The following is a 6,413-nucleotide window of genomic DNA, read 5'->3' as shown; positions in this document are numbered from 1 at the left end:
AAAAAAAAAAAAAAGGTAAATTTCAATTAATAACAAAAAAAAAGTAAAAATGTCAGCAGCAATGAAATACCACCAAATGAAAGCTCTATTAGGGAGAAGAAAAGGAGGTAAAATTCATTTGGGTGGTAAGTTGTATGACCGAGCAATAAACTGTGAAAGTAGTGTAGGTCAGAAGTGTAAAAAGTGGCCTGGTCATTAAGGGTGTTTAAGCTAGGGGGGCTGAGGTGGTTAATAGTGAAAGTAAGAGCATTTCCACACGCACAATGCAAAGGGAACTCAAGGGATTGGGACTGAACAGCTGTGTAACCATAAGAAAACCAGAAAAAAGGCTTCAATTTGCTAGGGAGCATAAAGATTGGACTCTGGAGCAATGGAAGAAGGTGATGTGGTCTGAGGAGTCAAAGTGATGGGCGCATCAGGGTAAGAAAAGAGGCAGATGAAGTGATGCCCCCATCATGCCTACTGTACAAGCCTGTGGGGGCAGTGCTATGATCTGGGGTTGCTGCAGTTAATCAGGTCAAGGTTCAGCAACAGTATGTGCTCCAAGAATGAGGTCAGCGACCACCTGAACATACTGAGTGACCAGGTTATTCCATCAATGGATTTTTTTTCTTCCCTGATGGCAAAGGCATATTCCAAGATGACAATGCCAGGATTCATTGGGCTCAAATTGTGAAAGAGTGGTTCAAAGCAAGAGACATAATTTTCACACATGAATTGGCCACCACAGAGTCCAGACCTGAACCCCACTAAGATTTTTTTTTTTGTGGCAACTTTTGTTTTTTAGACAGGCAGTGTAAATCGGCCAGTCCAGATGAATTTCCTCTGAGGTGTGTGGCCATCGCAACTCACTAGGATTTTTTCTGTTTCCTGGATCTGTTAGAGTTTAAGGCCTCTTTCAGACGGGCGTTGCAGGAAAAGGTGCGGGTACTTGCGGGAACATGCGCGATTTTTCTACGCGAGTGCAAAACATTGTAATGCGTTTTGCACTCGTGTGAGAAAAATCGCGCATGTTTGGTACCCAAACCCGAACTTCTTCACAGAAGTTCGGGCTTGGGATCGGTGTTCTGTAGATTGTATTATTTTCCCTTATAACATGGTTATAAAGGGAAAATAATAGCATTCTGAATACAGAATGCATAGTAAAATAGGGCTGGAGGGGTTAAAAAATAATTAAACTCACCTTAGTCCACTTGATTGCGCAGCCCGGCTTCTCTTCTGTCTCCTCCTTTGCTGATTGCAGGAAAAGGACCTGTGGTGACGTCACTCCAGTCATCACATGATCCATCACCATGATAAAAGATCATGTGATGACCGGAGTGATGTCACCACAGGTCCTTTTCCTGCAATCAGCAAAGGAGGAGACAGAAGAGAAGCCGGGCTGCGCAATCAAGTGGACTAAGGTGAGCTTAATTATTTTTTAACCCCTCCAGCCCTATTTTACTATGCTTTCTGTATTCAGAATGCTATTATTTTCCCTTATAACCATGTTATAAGGGAAAATAATAATGATCGGGTCTCCATCCCGATCGTCTCCTAGCAACCGTGCGTGAAAATCGCACCGCATCCGCACTTGCTTGCGATTTTCACGCAACCCCATTCATTTCTATTGGGCCTGCGTTACGTGAAAAACGCACAAAGAGGAGCATGCTGCGATTTTCACGCAACGCACAAGTGATGCGTGAAAATCACCGCTCGTGTGCACAGCCCCATAGAAATGTATGGGTCAGGATTCAGTGCGGGTGCAATGCGTTCAACTCTCGCATTCGCGCGGAATACTCAGCCGTGTGAAAGGGGCCTAAGGGTCTACGCCAGTGCTGCTGTCATAGAGGACGATTTGAAAAAGGTTTCTTAGGTGCCACCAAAATGTTGAGTACGTGTTCTGCACCCAATTCAGGGTGTTTTAGACATGGAATGTAGAAAATAGGACATGACTTGGAAGATTTGTAAAACACCAAATTTATTAATGACTACAGATATTGGTGTAAAGTACAGTATGCCGACTGAGGTAGTGTAAGGAGACGACAGTGTAACGTGATGGCCATACACATCAGACAGCTGGACTGGCCGACTATATAGTATGTGAGAGGGTCCAGGTCCATGCAACAAACGTGGGTTGATCTTCAAAGAATGCTCTGATAAAGGCCATTTTATTGGATTTCAGCAATTAGATGTCCACCCTTCTAGGAGCGCCGATTCACCATATGCTTCAACGAGGAAAGCGTGGAGCACATGCAGCAGTTACAGTGGGCTATCTGTGAAAGTAGAAAATGGAGACCTATACACCTACATTATGCACACACATATAAACATACCATATTTTTCACCCTATAAGATGCACCTTTTCCCCATAAAAGTGAGGGGAAAATGGCTGTGCGTCTTATGGTGTGAATAATGAGCGCTTCCATTATGTAAATGCTGATTAGTATGGAAGGACCGGAGTGTGAAGAATACAGCTTACCTTGTGCTGGCTCTACTCACCGCTCCCTGGTCTCCTTCTGCCGCTGCCACACCTTGTGCTGTCACTTGCACACTCAGTGAACTCGCGCTGTGCAACTTCGGGTCACAAAACAGCGCTGGATCTGCGGCAGGCCTGCTCCATACACAGTGGGTGCTGGCTGTATACCACCTGCACCCGGCCCCACTGACGTTGGCGATCGCGTTGCCCCTGTCATTTAACCCCTCAGGTGCAGCGATCAACACTGATTGCGGCACCTGTGAATGAAGGCAGAGGTATGCGGTTCCCACTGCCTTCCGATTGTTCCCCAAGCAGTGAAATGGCGGGGCTCCGATTGCTTGCCATGGCAGCCTGGACGCTACTGAAGCCATTCATGGCTGCCATGGTAAGCTCCCTGCTGCTGTGTGCAGAAAGCACAGGACACCACTAAGCCTGTGAAAATCCTATTCACCCTAATAGATCTCTATTAGGGTGAATAGGACAAGTAGGGATGAACGAATTAACTTCGGATGAAACATCCAAAGTCGATTCACATAAAACTTCGTTCTAATACTGTAAGGAGCAGGAGCTCTGTACAGTATTAGAATGTATTGGCTCTGATGAGCCAAAGTTATTGCTTCTTTTGTGAAAAATTGGAAAAAAACTTGCGGCACTCACCCCATTTACTTGCAGTATTTATTCAGAGTCATAAAAACATTGTTGGGGGTACGGGCACTTCGCCTGGCCACTCACGTGATGGCGTCAGTAGGCTCCTCTCTATTTATTGCGACTGACGTCATCACTCGCACAACAATATATCTCTAATAAAAACAAAACTTATACGACTACATTACTAAATGAAAACAGCTTTTCTATAATTTTAACCCAAAAGGTCCTATGGCATTTGTTCTCATTATTCAAGAGGCCTCCTTTTGAAGTAAATGGCGAAGTCTATCGCCTCCATTCTTTAACATTCCCTCTACTTCTACAGTATACCTGCACATGTGAGGACATTACTGCCCCCCCCCCCCCATGTGCTTATATAATATGTTCTATCAGTCTCGGTGAACCTATCCCTGTTTGTATAGATTTCTTATGCTCTCTGAACCTTACAGACATCTTATAGTTTTCCCTATATAGAACCTTCCACATGGACAAAAAATGACATAAACCAGGAACTGTGTTTTACATAAAATAAACTTTCTAACATGTTCCACTCCCCCCATATTCAAATTCCTAGATCTAATTATAAACCTACAAGCTGTACATTGACCACATTTATAATTTCCTTGTGGGATTCCCTTTTCTAACCAGTTCTCTTTCCTGCTTTCAAAAGTGCTGTGTACTACCTTGTTTTTAATGGTCTGACTAGTCTAGGAAATTATAACTGTGGTCAATGTACAGCTCGTATAGTAATGTCGTCGTATAAGTTTGGTTTTTATTGGAGATATATATCGTTGTACGAGTGAGGACATTAGTCGCAATAAATGGAGAGGTACCACTTGAAACCAAACCCGAGTTCGGCAGATGTTTGTTTACAGTACAAATTAATTTATTAAGTTATTGTGCGAAGTCTCGCGAGACTTCGCCAAGCAATAACTTTGGCTCACAGGAGCCAATACATTCTAATACTGTACGAAGCTCCTGCTCAGTACAGTATTTGAACAAAGTTTTATGCGAAGGACAAGAGATGTAAAGATCCCAGGTTCTATATCTCTAAGGGTGCTATTAGACAAAAAAAATAAGTCTAAATCACCCCCTTTCCCAATTTATATATAAAAACATATATACAGTTAAAAAAAATAAACATATTAGGTATGGTCATCCAAAAATGTCTGAACTATTAAAATATATATATTTTTTGAAATCCCTCTCCGGTAAATGCCATAATGCCGTTTTTTGTCACCTTTTTCCCCCAAAAAAGTTTTTAATAACGGTGATCAAAACATCATATGTACCCCAAAAATGGTACCAATAAAAACTACAGTTCATTACGCCAAAAACAAGCCCTCGTACAGCTCTGTAAACCAAAATATAAAAACCTTATGGCTGTCGGAAAATAGCAATGCAAAGAAAAGTTAGATTTTTTTTAAAGGCTTTTATTAAAAAAAAAAAAAAAAACAACTACACAAGTTTGGTATTGCTGGATTCATATAGAGCTGCAGAATAAGAATGTCGTGTCACTTTTAGACATCGCTATTGGAACGTGGGGAGGAAAAACAAAAATGCAAAACAAAAAAAAATGTGCCTGGTGCTTAAGGGGGTCTGGTATATTGGGGTTCTGAGGTCTAATTAATATTGGGGCAATATGTGCGAATTATGGTGGGTCGATGGGGCTAGTAGTTGTTTACTCACTGTTCTGTAGAGCTCCCTGTGCCGGCGTGCAGTGAATGGAAGGACAGCACCAGTTCCTTCGGGGCACATTGTCCAGGGACTCCCACCAGATGGTGGTTGAGGTGCCCTTGGTGGTGTGGTATTTAAGGTGACGCGGAGGCAGGGGCCCTGGTGTTCCTGACGCCATCATCGTAAGGTGCAAATAGGTGATAAGTTCACACAATAAGGAGGCCAGTTCTCTTTACAAATTCCCAGTACTTTACAGAAGCTGATCCAAAAGGTCATCAATGTGCGCAAAAGTCATTTATAGCAAGGCAGCTTCTACAATAGCTCAGGTTAGTTCCCAGAAGTTGCATAAGGGGTAGTTTCACTCTATAGCAATCAATTTTCCTCCCTTGTTTCTCCAGGCTGAAGGGATGGACTATCTCTGCTATACTGTATAATCATATACTTCTGTATCCTGTCTAGGAATACTATCTCCTGAAAGGTGGCCTTTCTGTCCTTGGTTATGGTGGGCAGCTGGGAGCTTAGAATCGCTCCACCTAATGCAAAGGAGACTGGAACCTGATAAACGACAATTACCTTCCTTTGCCAATATTCTCACTCCCTCTCTGGGTTGCCTGGATCTTCTATAATATTTTCCATCTATGGGCTGGCACATGGAACTAACTCTGGAGTTTAGATAACTCTCCAAAATGGCTGCTGAGGTGCAGCTTTTCCTCCTCCTCCTACTCAGAGCAGGGCGAGGTCGGCCCTTGATAGAACCTCCCTATGCAACTTTATGGGAACTCAGGCACAAGCACATTTTTATGAAACACAATATTAAGCAGTGTGTTTTAGGACACTGCAAAACCTAGGTGCATCTTATAGAGCGAAAAATACGGTATATAACTATATATGCATTGGACAGGGGTGGTGCTGTTTTTAGAAGAAAGCAGCCATGTTTTTTAAATCCTGGACAACCCCTATAATGTTCATGAGTCCACCATCAGGAGGTCACAACAAAGCAGGACTACAATGCGAAAATCACTGCTCTCCAAAAATAACATTGCTGCTCATCTGCAGTTTGCTCAAGATCACCTGGACGAGACAGGCGGCTACTGGAACAAGGTTTTGTGAACAGATGAGACCAAAATATAACTTTTTGGTTTAAATGAGAAGTGTTATGTTTGGAGAAAAAAAAACCTGCATCCCAGCATGAAAATCTCATCTCATTTATGAGACACAGTGGTGGTAGTATCATGGTTTGGGCCTGTTTTGCTGCATCTGGGCCAGGACAACTTGCCATCATTGATGGAACAATGAATTCTGAATTATACCAGCAAATTCTAAAGGACAATGTCAGGACAATTGTTCATAAAAATGTGGGTCAAGCAGCAAGACAAGGACCCTATGCACACAAGTCATTATACGACAGAATGGTTAAAGAAGAAGGGTAAAGTTCTGGAAAGTCCTGACCTCAATCCAATAGAAATGTTCTAGAAGGACCTGAAGCGAGCAGTTCATGGTAGGAAACCACAAACCTAGCAGGGTTGAACTTGGAGCTGTTTTGGAGGATTGGGCTAAAATTCCTCCACGCCGATGTGCAGGACTAATCAACAATTACCTGGAACGTTTAGCTGCAATTACTGCTGCACAAGGC

The sequence above is a fragment of the Bufo bufo genome, chromosome 6 (genome assembly GCF_905171765.1).
Source record: "Bufo bufo chromosome 6, aBufBuf1.1, whole genome shotgun sequence".
Lineage (NCBI taxonomy): Eukaryota > Metazoa > Chordata > Amphibia > Anura > Bufonidae > Bufo > Bufo bufo.
The sequence above is the reverse complement of the archived record's forward strand: the minus strand, read 5'-3'. Positions refer to the sequence as shown.